This window comes from Orcinus orca, chromosome 6 (genome assembly GCF_937001465.1).
Source record: "Orcinus orca chromosome 6, mOrcOrc1.1, whole genome shotgun sequence".
Classification (NCBI taxonomy): Eukaryota; Metazoa; Chordata; class Mammalia; order Artiodactyla; family Delphinidae; genus Orcinus; species Orcinus orca.
Window position 1 is genome coordinate 36,359,015 of NC_064564.1, and position 19,668 is coordinate 36,378,682.

A 19,668-nucleotide genomic window follows, 5' to 3' on the forward strand; every position below is an offset into this window, starting at 1 on the left:
TGTCTCACTCTTAGTTATTCTTTAACATTTGTTTGAAAATAAAATCAAAGTCTTTTGATATCAAAATCTAGTTCATTATTAAAATTTTAATTTAATACAAATCCTACAGACAGGTGTAGGATTAAGGTGGATTGTCTCAGAGTCTTTCAACCTCTAATAAATCTGTGTGAATATTTTGGCCCCATTGACAAGAAGTTGCTTCATTCCCAGAGTGAAAATTTTCCATATTTTAACCGCCAGAAAGAAAGCTCTAGCCTGGGAACATTCCCCCCAATACCTAACCAAGTTTCTCACTTCAAATCTCTTCCCACTCAATTCTTAAATATCCAGACATTGAATCCAGCCTATAGATCCTCCCAGTTCTGCTTCTGTACTTCCTAAAAGAGATGTGGTTAGACCTCTCATTCACTCATTCAACACATTTTAGTCAAATGCTCACTTGGAGCCAGGTGCAGAACTAGATGCTGGGAGGGATACAGTGATGGAGAAGGCCCCAAACATTGCTTCAATGAGCTCACAATTTATTGTGGAGGAGGAATACACAACCATCCATGACATCCCCTGATATTCACTCAAGGATAGAGGTGGGCTAAGAGTTATAGGGACATAGAGGAGAGAGAAACTAATTCTGCTGGAGAAGGGAGAAATGAAGTGGCATTAGGAGTGACATTTGAAGTGAGCATTAAGGGAGGGTGGGAGCTTTTAAAACAGAGAATGAGAGGAAGGGCATTCCAGGTCAAAGGAATGGCATGACCAAAGGCTCAGAAGCACATGGCCTGGAATGGCCAGTAACTGGGTGAAGCTCAGACATGGTGCTCAGAGATGAGAGCAGGGAGAGAATTTACTAGTGGAAGCAACTGGAGTCATTACAGTTTACTGTTGCTGTTATTATTTTCTTGTTGCTATTTGTTTTTGATATTTTGTTTCAGAGAATAAATAGAAAAAGAGCATCTGCAGCTAGGAGGACCGATGAGGAGACTGCTGCAACAATTCTGAAGAGGAAATGATGAAGGACTGAATGAGATCTTTGGGGCAAGGGAGGAATGACAAGATAGAAGAGTCATTTCAGAGATGGAATTAGGAAGACTTGGTATCTCCAAGGGATGGAGGAAAGGGAGCAGCAAGCAGTGCCTGCCTCCCCCATCTTGGGACTGGGCACTGGCAATGTGGGGGCACACTTAACCCACAGAGCCAGTGTCGGGGGAGGTCAAGCAGGAAAAGGACTATGATCAGTGAAGACAGGACTGGGGCTATAACAGAAGACAGTGTCTGAAGCGACCACCCTGAGTTTCTGGGTGGTGACCAATGGATAAGAACCCCATTGCAATAGACACCTGAATGCTGACTGTGCCTTTTGCTGATGACATAATGATGAGACAGGCAGTAGCATTTGGTTTTAAGACCAGGAATCTGATGACTGGCCCCAACTCTGCTCTGCCACTAGCTGTACAACCATAAGGGTCTAGTCACTTAATTTCTGTGTTTCAGAATATTCATCTTTAAACTAAATCTTGTAGTAAATAACCTCCAAGGCAGGGTTCTAAACTCCTTTTCTGAGGACTGGACCTAGCTCATAATGAAAGATCCACAGAGAAATAGGGAAAATCAGCATAGTATCATATAAATATTTAGGGAGACATACAATAACTAAATAACTATAAGGTTGGATGGATGGATGGATGGAGAAAGAGGGAAAAAAAGAACTACAAGGTTGAAACTACATTTTCTGCAAAGGACTTTCTTTTATTCCAAGGATATATTTTTACTTCATTTTTGGTGTTAAAATTGTTCTTTCTTTTGTCAAACAGTGGTGAGAGTTGATAGCAGTTTTTTTAAACGTTTAATTTTTAAACTTTAAGGTTTTTAAACTCGAAAACGTTCCAGACTTCTGTAGTTCTCAGGGTTTGTTTTTGTTTTCTTTTTATTTAAAAATTTTCTTATTCTGTAAAATTGAACAGCCTGGGAGCCAATTTCCTAGCATTTCTCCCAACTGTAGAGGCAGGGGCCAGGCTACAACAGCAGAATATTGTTTTCTTTTTACAGCACCTGCCCCTGCCCCTCACCCTCACCCTACCCGCTTGAGCAGCTGTTATCCAGCAAGCACCAATGGCCCACTGATGAGTGGAATGTGATCCCATCCCAACCCAGAAATTAGGGGATTTGCTTCTGGGGACCTTCAAAGAGAATCCACATTTTTTTGGTCTTTTCTCCTTTATTCCTTTTATTCTCTCTCCTGCACCAAAAACAAAAAATAAAAGAAAAAGAAAGGCAAGCAAATCAGTGGGAGGACAGAAAATTTGTTCTCCAGATGATATTTCTGTTCATCCTGGGATCCTTTAAACATCCAACATCCCAAGCCAACCTCCCCCCACCTACCACTGGAGCTGAACCAAGGTCTCCTGTTACATGGCCATAGAATTGTCGGCCAGGACACATTTTTTTCCTTCCAAAGAGTCATTTGCAGTTGGAAGGTATAGAGATTGGTTATGCTAAGGCTTCAGTACATGATCAGATAACACAGATTAAGTTGATGTATGACAGGATCTCACACTATAGGGCAGTTGTGGGATACCCCAACTGAAACCTCAGAAGATACAACCATTTTCCTCCTAAAGGAAACTAAAGACGGTATCACAAAGTTATACACTGTCCCTAACCCTATTGTGTACCGACTAATCATAATAGACATACTAAATAATAGCTATTATTTTTCTGGCATTTACTATGGACAAAATACTCTTAACACCAACCTCTAAAGTAGAAATTATTTCTCTCTTAATTAGAAAGCTGAGACTCAGGGAAATTAGTTCCTTGCCAAAATTATATAATGAGTCAGTAATGGAGATGGGATCTGAATCCAGATTTGTCCAGTCACAAACCCTAATTATGGCACAATCCAGAGTAAGCCCCTCCCCCGTTGTCCCAAGGTATGAAACCATTTCCAAAGCATAGCAAGACAATGGCGTGAAGAGATGGTCCCTCTTGCAATCTGACAGAGAAGCTAGACCTGTAAACAATGAGTTAGACTACAGGGCACATTCAGAGAAGGGTTATTATGCTGTGGCAAACAAGATGCATTGTTACCTCAGAAAAGCCTTCCATCAGGATCGACATTTGAGGATCAGGGGCTTGGGCTCTGGAGCGACTCAAAGTTCCTGCGAACAAAAATGCCAAGATTATTATTTCACAAGAAAGATAGTCAAAGTCATGTTCAAAGGCAGAATTCAGCTTTCTTTTTATGAAACCAGGCTATTAGTCTTTAGTAGAAAATTATCACCTTTTTCCAGATGAGCTTGTTTCTGAGGTAGCTAGTGAGGAAACCACCCCCAGCTCTCAGTATAGGTGACCGAACTGCCTCTGGGCACTGCCATAAACATCAGTAATAAATTTAGGGCCTACCCTGAAGCTTCAAAGATGGCAAAGCACAATGAAAGATGGATTTGCTTTGAAAGGACAAAGGGGCTTGAAGAGGGGCAGGGTGAGAAGAATCAGTGAGGAAAGGGATACCCATGGTTTCTGACTAGTACAAGCAGCAGGACTGAGGTGCAGCATTAAGACAAAGCAGGACCAGGTAACCTGGGGGAGAGAACCCAGTGTGGTTCAGAAAGTCTTGTGAAGATGAAGAAAAAGTTCCAGGTGGAGGTGAATGAGGTTAAAGGAGGATCTCTTAGTCAAAGATGAGAGATATGAGTGTGTTTCAGTGCTGCTGAAAGCAGAGAGGGAAATGTTGAAGACACAGGTCAGAGGAGAGACAGCTGGGGTAAGACTTGAAGGGTGTACAGAAAGTTTAAAATAACCACTACAGAGGTGTGAAAGCACTACAACATTAGTAATATGGTGACATCCTGAGCAGTGCTAGGAGCCAGACTGAGTCTAGTTTGGAGACAGTATGGCCCGCAGCTGTGGAGCTTCATGTCATCCGCCATCCCTCTGCCATGCGGGCCAGGAGCCCAGGAACAGAGATTGGGGTCTCACCAGATAGGTAGGTACAATAATCAAGCCAAGAGATTAGGGAATTAAGGAAGCAATTGAAGTGAGAGGACATCCCATGTTGCAAGAATATAGTCCTGCACTCTCTCAGGAATTATATTAGAACACTGTACTCAGTCATAGGGGCCCAGGGCCTTCAGATGGCTTCGGAGACACTACTTGACACTGAACTAGAGTCTCCTCCAGTCTTTCCCTGTGCCCTTGTTAGTTTGTCCCTGATTGGATCAACAGTCTTTTCAACCTTCCCCCATCCCTAGGAATAGCCATTGGGACAATGTTACCTTGGTCTTTATTTGGGGGTCTTGGGAGTGAAAAATGCAGATCTCCATGATCTGGGAAGAATTGGTTTGATTTAAATTCCTGGAATTTAAATTGGTTCAAGATGGCAGAGTAGAAGGACATGTGCTCACTCCCTCTTGCGAGAGCACCAGAATCACAACTAACTGCTGAACAATCATCAACAGGAAGGCACCAAAACTCACCAAAAAAGATACCCCACATCCAAATACAAAGGAGAAGTCGCAATGAGATTGTAGGAGGGGCACAATCACAATAAAATCAAATTCCATAACTGCTGGGGGAGTGACTCACAAACTGGAGAACAATTATACCACAGAAGTCCACCCACTGGAGTGAAGGTTCTGAGCCCCACATCAGGCTTCCCAACCTGGGGGTCCAGAAAAAGGAGGAGGAATTCCCAGTGAATCACACTTTGAAGGCTAGCAGGATTTGATGGCAGGACTTTGACAGGACTAGGGAAAACAGAGACTCCACTCTTGCAGGGCACACACAAAATAGTGTGCACATCAGGACCCAGGGGGAAGGAGCAGTGACTCCATAGGAGACTGAACCAGAACTACCTGCTAGTGTTGGAGTGTCTCCTGCAGAGGCAGGGGGCAGCTGTGGCTCACAGCAGGGACAAGCACACTGGTAGCAGAGGTTCTGGGAAGTACTCCTTTGTGTGATCCCTCCTGGACTCTGCCATTAGCCCCAACAAAGAGCTTGTAGTATCCAGTGCTGGGTTGCCTCAGGCCAAACAACCAACAGGGAGGGAACTCAGCCCCACCAATCAGCAGACAAGTAGTTTAAAGTTTTACTGAGCTCTGCCCAACAGAGAAACACCCAGCACTATCCACCACCAGTCCCTCCCATCAGGAAGCTTCCACAAGCCTCTTAGACAGCCTCATCCACCAGAGGACAGACAGCAGAAGCAGGAAGAACTACAATCCTACAGTCTGTGGAATGAAAACCACATTCACAGAAAGATAGGTAAAATGAAAAGGCAGAGGATTATGTACCAGATGAAGAAACAAGATAAAACTCCAGAAAAACAACTACATGAAGTGGAGATAGGCAACCTTCCAGAAAAAGAATTCAGAATAAAAATAGTGAAGATGATCCAGGACCTCAGAAAAAGAATGGAGGCAAAGATTGAGAAGATGCAAGAAATGTCTAACAATGACCTAGAAGGATTAAAGAACAAAAAAACAGAGGTGAACAATTCAATAACTGAAATGAAAAATACACTAGAAGGAATCAGTAGCAGAATAACTGAGGCAGAAGAATGGATAAGTGACCTGGAAGAGAGAATGGTGGAATCCACAGCAGTGGAATAGAATAAAGAAAGCAGAATAAAAAGAAAGGAAAACAGCCTAAGAGACCGCTGGAACAAACTTAAATGCACCAACATTTGATTTATATGGGTCTCAGAAGGAGAAGAGAGAGAAAAAGGACTCAAGAAAATATTTGAAGAGATTATAGTTGAAAACTTCCCTAACATGGGAAAGGAGATAGCCACCCAAGCCCAAGAAACACAGAGAGTCCTAGGCAGGATAAACCCAAAGAGAAACACACCGAGACACATAGTAATCAAATTGACAAAAATTAAAGACAAAGAAAAATTATTAAAAGCAACAAGGGAAAAATGACAAGTAACATACAACGGAACTCCCATAAGGTTAAGAGCTGATTTCTCAGGAGGAACTCTAAAAACCAGAAGACAGTGGCACTATATATTTAAAGTGATGAAAGGGAAGAACCTACAACTAAGATTACTCCACCCTCAAGGATCTCATTCAGATTCGATGGAGAAATCAAAAGCTTTGCAGACAAGCAAAAGTTAAGAGAATTCAACACCACCAAACCAGCTCTACAACAAATGATAAAAGAACATCTCTAACTGGGAAACACAAGAGAAGAAACAGACCTACAAAAACAAACCCAAAACAAGAAAATGGTAATAGGAACATACTTATTGATAGTTTTTACCTTAAACGTGAATGGATTAAATGCTCCAATGAAAAGGCACAGCCTTACTGAATGTATACAAAAACAAGACCCATATATATGCTGTCTACAAGAGACCCACTTCAGACCTAGGGACACATACAGATTGAAAGTGAGGGGATGGAAAAAGATATTCCATACAAATGGAAATCAAAACAAAGCTGGAGTAGCAATACTTATATCAGAAAAAATAGACTTTAAAATAAAGAATGTTACAAGAGACAAGGAAGGACACTACATAATGATCAGCGGATCAATCTAAGAAGAAGATATAACAATTATAAATATATATGCACTCAACATAGGAGCGCATCAATACATAAGGCAACTGCTAACAGCTATAAAAGAGGAAATCGACAGTAACACAATAATAGTGGGGGACTCTAATACCTCACTTACACCAATGGACAGATCATCCAAACAGAAAATTGAAAAGGAAATACAATCTTTAAATGACACAATAGGCCAGATAGATTTAATTGATATTTATAGGACATTCCATCCAAAAACAGCAGATTACACTTTCTTCTCAAGTGCACATGGAACATTCTCCAGGATAGATCACATCTTGGGTCACAAATCAATCTTCAGCAAATTTAAGAAAACTGGAATCATATCAAGCGCCCTTTCTGACCACAATGCTATGAGATTAGAAATCAATTACAGGGAAAAAAACGTAAAAAACACAAACGCATGGAGGCTAAACAATACGTTACTAAATAACCAAGAGATCACTGAAGAAATCAAAGAGGAAATTAAAAAATACCTACAGACAAATAACAATGAAAACACAACAATCCAAAACCTATGGGATGTAGCAAAAGCAGTTCTAAGAGGGAAGTTTATAGCAATACAAGCTTACCTCAAGAAACAAGAAATATGTCAAATAAATAATCTAAACTTACACCTAAAGTAACTCGAGAAAGAAGAACAAACAAAACACAAAGTTAGCAGAAGGAAAGAAATCATAAAGATCAGAGCAGAAATAAATGAAATAGAAACAAAGAAAACACTAGCAAATATCAATAAAACTAAAGCTGATTCTTTGAGAAGATAAACAAAATTGATAAACCACTAGCTAGACTCATCAAGAAAAACAGGGAGAGGACTAAAATCAATAAAATTAGAAATGAAAAAGACAAGTTACAACAGACACTGCAGAAATACAGAGCATCCTAAGAGACTACTACAAGCAACCCTATGCCAATAAAATGGACCACCAAAAGAAATGGACAAATTCTTAGAAAAGTATAACCTTCCAAGATTGAACCAGGAAGAAATAGAAAATATGAACAGACCAATTAGAAGTAATGAAATTGAGACTGTGATTAAAAATCTTCCAACAAACAAAAGTCCAGGCCCAGATGGCTTTATAGGTGAATTCTGTCAAACATTTAGGGAAGAGCTAACACCCATCCTTCTCAAACTCTTCCAAAAAATTGCAGAAGAAGTAACACTCCCAAACTCATTCTATGAGACAGCCATAACCCTGATACCAAAAGCAGACAAAGATATTCCAAAAAGGAAAATTACAGACCAATATCACTGATGAATATTGACAGAAAAATCCTCAACAAAATACTAGCAAACAGAATCCAACAACACATTAAAAGGATCATACACTATGATCAAGTGGGCTTTATCACAAGGATGCAAGGATTCTTCAATATATGCAAATCAATCAATGTGATACACCATATTAACAAACTGAAGGATAAAAACCATATGATCGTCTCGACAGATACAGAAAAATCTTTTGACAAAATTCAACACCGATTTATGATAAAAATCCTCCAGAAACTAGGCATAGAGGGAACTTACCTAAACATATTAAAGGCCATATATTACAAACCCACAGGTGACATCGTTCTCAATGGTGAAAAACTGAAACCATTTCCACTAAGATTAGGAATAAGAGAAGGTTGCCCACTCTCACCACTATTATTCACCAAAGTTTTGGAAGTCCTAGCCACAGCAATCAGAGAAGAAAAAGAAATAAAAGGAATACAAATTGGAAAAGAAGAAGTAAAACTGTCACTGTTTGCAGATGACATGATACTATACATAGAGAATCCTAAAGATGCCATCAGAAAACTACTAGAGCTAATCAATGAACTTGGTAATGTTGAAGGATGCAAAATTAATACACAGAAATCTTTTGCATTCTTATACACGAATGATGAAAAATCTGAAAGAGAAAAAGGAAACACTCCCATCTACCATTGCAACAAAAAGAAAAAAATACCTAGGAATAAACCTACTTAGGGAGACAAAAGACCTGTATGCAGACATCTATAAGACATTGATGAAAGAAATTAAAGATGATACAAACAGATGGAGAGATATACCATGTTCTTGGATTGGAAGAATCAATATTGTGAAAATGACTATACTACCCAAAGCTATCTACAGATTCAATGAAATCCCTATCAAATCACCAAAGGTATTTTTTATAGAACTAGAACAAAAATCTTAATATTTGTATGGAGACAAAAAAGACCCCAAATAGCAAAAACAGTCTTGAGGGGAAAAAATGGAGCTGGAGGAATCAGACTCCCTGACTTCAGACTATACTGCAAAGCTACAGTAATCAAGACAATATGGTGGTGGCACAAAAACAGAAATACAGACAAATGGAACAGGATAGAAAGCCCAGAGATAAACCCATACACCTATGGTCAACTAATCTATGAAAAAGGAAGCTAGGATATACAATGGAGAAAAGACAGTCTCTTCAATAAGTGGTGCTGGGAAAACTGGACAGCTACATGTAAAAGAATGAAATTAGAACACTCCCTAGCACCATACACAAAAATAACCTCAAAATGGATTAGAGACCTAACTGTGTGACCAAACACTATAAAACTCTTAGAGGAAGACATAGGAAGAACACTCTTTGACATAAATCACAGCAAGATCTTTTTTGATCCACCTCCTAGAGTAATGGAAATAAAAACAAAAATAAACAAATGGGACCTAATAAAACTTAAAAGCTTTTCCAAGGCAAAGGAAACTACAAACAAGACAAAAAGACAACCCTCAGAATGGGAGAAAATATTTACAAACAAATCAATGGACAAAGGATTAATCTCCAAAATATATAAATGGCTCACCTCAATATTAAAGAAACAAACAACCCAATCCAAAAATGGGCAGAAGACCTAAATAGACATTTCTCCAAAGAAGACATACAGATGGCCAAGAAGCACATGAAAAGCTGCTCAACATCACTAATTATTAGCGAAATGCAAATCAAAACTACAATGAGGTATCACCTCACACCAGTTAGAATGGGTATCATCAGAAAATCTACAAATAACAAATGCTGGAGAGGGTGTGGAGTAAGGGAGCCCTCTTGCACTGTTGGTGGGAATGTAAATTGATACACCACTATGGAGAACAATATGGAGGTTCCTTAAAAAACTAAAAATAGAATTATCATATGACCCAGCAATCCCACTACTGGGCATATACCCAGAGAAAACCATAATTCAAAAAGACACATGCACCCCAATGTTCGTTGCAGCACTATTTACAATATCCAGGTCATGGAAGTAACCTAGATGCCCATCGACAGACAAATGGATAAAGATGATGTGGTACATATATACAATGGAATATTACTCAGCCATAAAAGGAATGAAACTGGGTCATTTGTAGAGACGTGGATGGATCTAGAGACCGTCATACAGATTGAAGTATGTCAGAAAGAGAAAAACAAATATCGTTTATTAACACATATATGTGGAATCTAGAAAAATGGCACAGATGAACCAGTTTGCCAGGCAGAAATAGAGACACAGATGTAGAGAACAAGCATATGGACATCAAGGGGGGAAAGGGGGGGTGGTGGTGATGGGATGAATTGGGAGATTGCATTTAACGTACATACACTAATATGTATAAAATAGATAACTAATAAGAAAGTGCTGTATAAAAAAACAATAAAATTCCATAAATAACTAAATAAATAATAAATAAGTTCCTGGAATTCCCTAGAGAGAGTCTGACAACCTTGGAAGATGTATGAATTGCTGTTGTTGTTGTTCTTTGTTTTCTTAGAAGGAAGGTGGATTTGCATTTTCATTTTTAAATTATGATGTAGTATGTCAACACATGCTTCATATACATTTTATAAAATTAGAGATGTATATAGAGTTCAAAAAAAGTGAAAGTACCCCTTTACCCACAGTCTTCACCCATTTCTCTCTTGCCAGTAGGTAACTACAAGTAACAACTTGGTGATTCATCACTCCTACCTTATTCTGTGCATTTACAACTTTAGATATACACTTACATATGAATATACATATCTATATTCACGTTTTTCATAAATCGTATCAAGCAATACCTATTTTTCTGTGATCAGTTTTTCCATGCCATATAAATTCCTTTTTCTTTTTAAAATTTTATTATGGAATATTTAAAAACAGAGAAATAGAAGATTGAGTATAATAATAACCTATGTACTTGCCATCTAGATTTATGTAACTATTCATATTTTCTATATTTCACCAGATTTTTTGAAGAAATGAAACTTTGCAGATAGAGTTTAATTGCCCTTCTTAACCCACCCCAGTCCTATTCCGTTCCCTAGTTTCCCAGAAGAAGCCACAATCTGGAGAAATTGTTGGGTATACTTAAACATTTTTTTTAAAAACAACACATGTATGCTTCCATAATCTAATTACGGCATTGTTCTGAGAGTTTTAAAAATGCAGGAATGGTCTCATACTGTACATGGCTTTCTGTGACTTACTTTTCTTCCTCATTAATTTTCTAGATGTATCTATATTAATACATGAGTGCTAATTAACATTTTTAATCGTTGGTTTTCTTTGAATATATGACATCTGCTTTATCCATTCTTCTTTTGGTAGATATTTAAGTTGTTTCCAATTTTTGTTGTAACAAACTCTGCTGCTGTGAACATAGTCCATGGCCCCTTGAAGCAGATGTGTGACAGTTTCTTTTAGACACATGCCTGTCCCTTGCAGGACTCTTCAGAACTTTTATTAACAATGAACATTAGTCAACTGTTAATTTTACTGAAAAAGTGACATGCAGGTATGTTCAGTCAAAGAATACAAAGTATCTCTGCAAACAGGTTATGTTGCTTTCTTTGCAAGTGTTGCAGGTTTTACTGAGTCCCCAATTTCCAAGAAATTGGAAGTGAGGAAATAATATCATCTGCTGAGATTAAAAACTCCCATCCACCCACAGTGGATCACAACAAGGATGTTCACAGTCCGTTGAGTGAATGACTCCCAAGCCAGGCAAGATTTAACTGTAACCTGAATGAAACATTCATGTTCTGAAGAGCACAGCTATCAAAAACGGCCCTGTCTTCTGGGGAAACAGAAAATGGGAAGCCCTAGGGCAAAATTCAACAATGCTAGTCCAGGTATCATACAAATATAAGGGGAAGCCTGAACTACAGATTTCTAAACCAACTCTGCAGAGAGATGATGGGGACATAGTGTTATTCTGTATTCAATCCTGATATTCCCTATTTTCGCCCCGATTATCAACCAAAGACTACATTGGGCATTAGGACTTTGAGTGTTTCTAGTTACAAGCCATACTTTAAAAATGTAAAGTAATGAATTGGCATTCTGATATTATAACATTTGCATGCATATTGTTCTTTTAAGTCCCACTATGAATGGGGTCCCTTCTCAGAATGCTGATAACCTCAGGTACAGAACTGAGACCCTAAGCTCCACAACTGACCAGTGGTAAAATATGGGTAATGAATGCACCTGGGTGGGTTCTTGGTCACACCACTCTGACTCTCTTTTCCTGGGTCTACAACATACATGAATTCTATTGTGACCCCGTGCACATGGTTTCTACAGTTTATATCTTCTGCGTTCCAGAAACCCTGAAGAACATCCTGTATCTTTTTTCTGGCAAACACAAGTCATGGTGGCTCCAAATCCCAACAATTATAAGGAGGCAAAGTATCAGCTAAGTGGGTGAGTCTAAGTGTATATGCCTCAGCTTAAAAGAAGTTACTGCACCTCTGGGAAATTAAAGTGACTTAACCTTTTCATTGTATTGTATTTTTCTTTATACCTTTATGCGGTTTTTCCTGTGTTATACATTTATACCATCTTGATGAAAAATGGTTATGAGAAATAACATAAGCTAGATATTGAGGGTTATTTGTATATGGCTTAATTGATGTTCCAAACATCAGGAAGAACACTTCAAGGGATGTAAGGAAAAGTCACATATTTGGTTTATGAAGTGAGAGCATTAAATGACCCATCTTGCAGAATGCTGGGTGAAATAAGATGGTGATTAGAGCAAAGAAAAAGGAACTGTGGTTATATTGTACCCTATGACCACTTTCCCACCAAATAATAATAGTTGTGATAATTACTAGTTTGTTCAAATAAGAATTTGCATCTTTAAATATGTATAAATCACCAACAATCCCTGATGTTGTTTCTGATGTTTTGGCATCACATTAAAAAGTTCCAGATTTTTAATGAAGGTCAGATTCCTTCATAACAGGAAAACATCTGTCATAAACACTATACAAATATTTACAGGGCTAGGCTGGGTAGTATGCAGTCTCCCCTTCCTAATTGGAACTGTGTCCTCAAGGGCAAACACAACAAGCAAACAGCAAACAAAGCAGGTCACAGGGTGCTGATATGAGGGGCACTGACACACCATCAACATGGAAATTCTCCAAGTTGGGCAAAGAAAGCACGTTGTAGGTAGTTCCCAGTTTTTTGAGGTTCTTTGATAGACTCTTTGCTATATGTTATTCAATGAGTGTCTCTCTTCCTTTGTTCTTTTCATTGCAGAGGTTCTCTTTTCTCCTTGAGGGATACCTGAGCCCCAGATGTGTTATTTTTCCTTGATAAACTCCTCCACACCTCTATTCTGTCTGATTTAATTCAGTATAGCATTTTCATTTCACCCCACATTGATATAACATTTATCTCTAACCAGGAATATCTACATCAGTAATGCCAAAAAAGAAAGGGACTGGAAAGATTTGATCAGCTTTTCAGTAAAAAAGATGATAGAAATAACAGAGCCTTAATGAAAAGAAACACCATCTGTCTTCCAACCTCTGTTCCTCAGTCCCATGGTCACCACCATCACACAAAGTGGCTCTCCAGATGTAGATCATTATTCTCTACCAGTTCTCTATAAGTCAGTGGATGAGAGGTAGAATTTTGCTTTTCATGCTGTAGTCAACCACAGTGACTCACATGAACTCTAAATTAATTATCATTTCCATCAGCTTTAAGGTTTGTGAATCTGTAAAAAGGCCAGAGTCTAGGTGTCACAATGCTTTACTTAGCAATCAATATCAAAGCTCACTCTAGGAAGGCAAGAATCCTTGATTTGCATACTCTCCCATTATTCTGATTTGCTACCTTTCACCCCAAATGTGGGAAGAAGACAGATAGTGTGAGCTTGGAGACTGGCAGACAAAGGGTCTAATTCCAAATCTGTCACTTCTTGTGTAACCTGAGCTCATTAATAAATTTCTTTGCCACCAGTTTTCCATATCTTAGAAATGGAGTTTTTGCAGTGATAGAGTCAATGTTGTAAAAGCACTTAGCCCATGTTTTAAGCCCAAAAAGGACTCAATAAAGAATATTTCTTTTTCTGCAATTCTATTCCCTCTCCTTCCACTTGCCTATACATTTTAATCCAAACTTGTAAATAACTCATGGGTCAAAGATAAAATTAAAAGGGAAGTTAGAAAATATTTTAACCGAATGAAATGAAAACACAGCATATCAAATTTGAAGGACACTGCTAAAGCAGTACACACATAGAGGGGAATGTATGGCACTCAAATGCATTTATTAGAAAAAAAGGAAAGTTCTCAAATAAATGGCCTGATTTCCACCTTAACTCTCTAGAGAAAAAAGAGTATATTAACTCAAAATAAGCAGAAGAAAAGAAATAATGAAAGACAAAGTCCAAATCAATGAAATAGAAAACAGTGAAATAATCAAGAAAATCAATAAAATTGAAACCTGGTTCTTTGAAAAGATTTTAAAAATTGATAAATCTCCAGCCAACCTGGTCAGGAAAAAAATGAGAAAAGACACAAATTACCAACATCAAGAATGAGGGAGGTGGCAGCACTATAAATTCTACAGATACTAAAATAATAGTAATGGAATACTTTGAACAGGTTTATGCTAATAAATTCAAGAACTTATGTGAAATGGACAAATTTATTGAAAGACACAACTATCAAAGTTTATTCCAGATGAAATAGACAAGTTGAAGACCATATGTCTATTTTAAAAATTGAATTTTTAGTTAAAACATTTCAACAAACAAAGTTACTTTCTAGCAAATTCTATCAAACATTTAAAAAGGAAAGAATATCAATTTAAGACAAATTGAAGAGAAGGGAACACTTCACAACTCATTCTATGACGTCAAAATCAGAAAGATACCCAAGCCAAACAAATACATTACAAGGAAATAAAAACTATAGGTCAATGTCCCTCATGAATATAGATGCAAATATTCTTAAATTTTAACAAACTGAACCCAACAATATATAAAAAAGGATAATACATCATGACAGGAATAAGAGTGCAAGAATGGTTTAACATTAGAAAATCAATCAATGCACCATACAATCATCTCAATCAATGCAGAGAAAGAATTTGACAAAATCCATCATCAAAATCTGATAAAAGCTCACAACAAACTAGGAATATAAAGAAACATTTTTAATCTGACTAAAGAGATCTACAGAGACCTACATCTGACATCATACTTAATGGTAAAAGATCCTATGCTTTCCCCCTAAGGCCAGGAACAAGGTAAAGATGTCCACTGTTGCTATTTCTATTTGACATTGTCATAAAGGTTCTAGCCAATGCAACAAGGTAAGAAAGTGGAAAAAGATGCCCACACTGGAAAGGAAGAAGTGAAACTGTCTTTATGCACACATAACATAAAGTCTATATAGAAAATTTTATAGAATCTACAAAAAGTTGCTAAAATTAATGGGTAAGTTTACCAAGATTATATAAGATTAATATATAAAAATCAATTGTATTTCTAAATACTAACAATGAACAGTTGGAATTAAAAATTTTTAAATATCATTTATAATAACAAAAAATATGAGATAAGTCTGACAAAAGAAATGAAAAACCTGTAGACTGAAAACCACAAAATATTGCTGAGAGAAATTAAAGAAGCCCTAAGCAAATGGAGAGATACACCTTGTTCATGGGTGAGAAGACTCAATACTTTTAAAATGTTAGTTCTCCCCAAATTGATCCCAATGAATATCCTAGCAGGCTTTTTATAGAAATTGACAGTCTGAGTCTAAAATTCATATGGAGATGCAAGGGACCTCAAAGAACCAAAACAATTTTGGAAGAAAAGAAAAATATTGGAGTATTCACACTGCCTGACTTCAAGACTTATTATAAGGTCACAGTAATCAAGACAAATGTGGTATTGGTTTTAAAATAGACAAATATACTAATGGAACAAAATGGAGAGTCCAGAAATATACCCAAACATATATGATCGACTGATCTTGACACAGGTACAAAGGCAATTCAGTGGAGAAAGGATAGTCTTTTTAACACGTGATGGTGGAACAATTAGATAGCCACATGCAAGAAAAACAACAACAACAAAAAAAGGAGCCTTGTACCGAATCTCACACCATATGCAAAAGATTAACTTAAAGTAGATCATGGACCTAAATGTAAAACTTAAAACTATAAAAATTCTAGAAAGAAAAACAGGAGAAAATCTTTGTGACATTGAGTTAGGTAAAAATTACTTAGATACAACACTGAAAGGACAATCTATAAAAGAAAAATTTGATATATTGAGATTGATCAAAATGAAGAACTTCTGCTCTTTGAAAGACATTTATAAAGAGAATGAAACAAGCCACAGATTGGAAGGAAACACTTGCAAATCATACATCTGGTAAAGGAATTTTACACAGAATATTTTTAAAAACACCAAAAACAATAATAAAAACCTAAGTTTTTAAAAATAAGTGAAAGGTTTGAGCACATACTTCACCAAAGAAGACATAGGAATTGTAAGTAAGCGCACAAAAAGATGGCCAACACCATTAGTCACTACGGAAATGTAAATTAAAATCACAGTGAGATACCATAATATATCTATTTAAATGTCTAAAATTAAAAAGACTGACCATTTCAAGTGTTGGTTAGGATGGGTAGCAGCAAGAACACTAACTAATACAGTGAGGCTGGGAATGCAAAATGGTACGACCACTTTAGAAAATAGTTTGTCAGTTTCTTGAAACTTTAAATATACACCTAACAAAATATCCAGTCATTCCACTCCTAGGTATTTACCATGAGCAAAGAAAACACAAAGATTTACACACATATGTTCATTCCAGCTTTATCTGTAATAATAAAAACAAAACAAAACAAAAAACTAGGAACAATCCCAATGGTCATCAAAGTGGATAAACAAATGCCATATGTTTATATAATGGAATACTGTTCAACAATAAAAGGAAGTGAGCTACTGATACACACAATGACAAAATGAATCTCAAAATATAATGCTGACTGAAAGAAGCCAGATTAAAAAGCGCAAATATTTTATGATTCCACTCACATAAAATTTTAGAAAATGCAAACTTATCTACAGTGACAGAAAACACTTCAGTGGTTGCCTGGGGACATGGGGTGAAGGGGAGAGGTGGAGGGAATTACAAAGGGGCACAAGAAAACTTTTAGGAGTGATGAATATGTTCACTATGTTGATTTTGGTGATGGTTTCACAATATAAACCTTACCAAATTATACATTTCAAATACTCCAGTTTTTTGTAAGTCAATCATAGCTCAATAAAGTTGTTAAAATTAATTAATTAAAAAACATTATCCAAATATCAGTTAAAAATGAATATCCTAAATTAGAAACCATGTAAAAATATGCCTTGAGGTGCACATGCCCTGATGAGTTGGTCAGTGGAGACTGACTTCATCCTGGCCTCCCAGTTTGGGGCTCACTCTTGTTTCTTCTTGTGTTGCAGTTGTTGATACTGTTACTCTATTCCTCTACCAGCTGTGTCTCTGGTTGGGGAGGTGGGTAAAGGATCTCATGTGATCTCACAGATTCTTCACACCCTCAAATCAATTTTGAGGTTCCATCACCCATCCTCCCATAACCACTTTTCAAATGAATAATGATCATTTTATCTTTTTTTCAAAGTATTATTATTGCTCTTTTTATTAAGCTGGTTGTGGGTACATGGGCATGTGTTTCACTATTATTATTTTTTTAAGCTGTATCACTCTACTGTATACACTATTTTATGTGAATTAGTTTTTTATTTTTAACATTTTTAAATTTTATTACAATTTTTAGAGGTTACTTTCCATTTACAGTTACTACAAAGTACTGGCTGTATTCCCCGTGTTGTACATCCTTGAGCCTACCTAGCCCCCAGTAGTTTGCACCTCCCACTTCCCCACCCCTATTTTGCCCCTCCCTCCCACTGGTAACCCCTAGTTGGAGTATATGATGCTAAGTGAAATAAGTCAGACAGAGAAAGGTAAATACTGTATGATATCGCTCATATGTGGGATTTTTTAAATATAGCAAACTAGTGAATATAACAAAAAAGAAATAGACCCACAGATATATAGAATAATGATCGTTTTAAATGCTGCCTCTTATTAAACGTCTACTACGTGCCAGGTAGTTGACATGTATTAGTGCAAATGCTCACAACAATCCTATGATATATATAATTTTCGCATTTTTCAGATGCATTAACTTGACTAAAACTGGTATTGATAGTAAACAATGGGGATAGGATCAGGACCTAGACTTGCTCACTAAAACGTCACTCGCCAGATAAATTCCTCGTGGTGGCAGATAAATCAGTGCTCTGGTGGCAGCACAACTGTCATCCTTGGTCAAGAAAAGAAACAAACCAGATAGGAGTGGAGCACTTGGACTTGCCCCCCTCTGGGTGTTTTCCCCTTCAGGCTTCAGAACTGGCCTTTGAAAAACGTTTAGCCAAGTCCTGAAATGTGTTTTACCAAACACTTTTCCCTTGATTTTTAAACCCATGTGTTATTTCAGGAATAATAGAAACCATATGTCTCTGACATATTTACACTTAAATCATCAAGATGTTTTGTCAGAACTTTTTGATGTCTTCTGAGATTTTTTTTTTTTTAATGAGACCCTCCTAGAAGCAGCAAGTCCCCATCACAAATAAACAAATTAAAACAAGAAGACTGACTCAGGACCCAGTTTCAGGCTGGCCGTGTGGGACAGACTTGAGACTGGGCAAACTGTATCACCCTTCCCTTGTCTCAGGAGGAGATGAGAATAGAATTTGGTGTCTAATGGTCATTTCAGAGTTTAATCCTGTTTCTAGCTTCAGGTGAAACCATGAAAACTTGCATTCAGTGAGAAACTCTACAGATCAGGTGACATTGCAAAACCTGTTCTTAGAATATTGGAAAACCAAATGCAAAAGACAGAAGGCAAATCAATGTACCAGTTTATGAGATTTGATGAAGCTTAAAGCCTAGATTGAAAGACCTCTGAGAAAATGACCCCTTTGCAGAAGATGTGATCGCAGTTGTTCAGGCAAGCTGGCCCGTGTTATTTCTAACAGCTGTCCCAGCACACCAACAGCCTAGAGCCTTCCTTCTTGTTGGGGATACTATGCTGAGCTCACCCATAGATCACACAGCCTGGTCCCCTAGAATTTTTCTGAAGACAAAGATAGGTGAGGGTTTCCAAAAGTCGTTTTCATAAGGTCAAGTACATTGGAGAGAAGCCAAGTGAACTTTGAGAGTCAAGGCATTGTTCTCAGAGCATCTCATGGCATCACCAGAATTGTGCTGGTGATGAGTGGACAGAAACAGGTGCTGGTTTCAGATCCCAGCCCTTCTACTTACTAGCTGCGTGACCTTGGCAAGGTCTTTAACCTCTGCAGCTCCTTCATCGCTAGAAGGACCCAAGAATGGGTTGGTATGTGAATTCGTAATACTGACACGCATACAAGAGGCTTGTGATAAATTGAAGTTTTCATCCTGACACCTGAAAGAGTGGAGAGAAAAATCTTTAAATGTTGATTCAAAGGAGCAGCACTTTGTGCTTCAAGATCTTGCTAATACACTTCATAAAACACATTATAAAAATATACAACCATTAAATTTGAGAGATGACATCATGGTCCAGTGTCTCGCCTTCCCTGCTCAGAATCCTCACCTGGACTACTTAGTTTTCAGTCCACTAACAAGTATCTGTTTATCACATAAGGCAATGTTTTCCATATCCATAGAGTATGAGGTTATCCATGTCTGTGTATTTTGATATTTTATGTGTCCTTAAGAATTTTAGAGCTAAAGTG

The 19,668-nt window shown here is 37.5% G+C and overlaps 1 long non-coding RNA gene across 1 annotated transcript; it reads right to left on the minus strand.

Moving 5' to 3' along the window:
• Positions 1 to 1,756: 1,756 nt before the first annotated feature.
• LOC117197851 (uncharacterized) lies at positions 1,757 to 19,350 on the minus strand. Its single transcript, XR_004478755.2, has 3 exons — positions 19,214 to 19,350; positions 3,085 to 3,155; positions 1,757 to 2,233 (listed from the first exon to the last, which is right to left on the minus strand). It is a non-coding gene; the product is annotated as an uncharacterized LOC117197851 (long non-coding RNA).
• Positions 19,351 to 19,668: the final 318 nt, after the last annotated feature.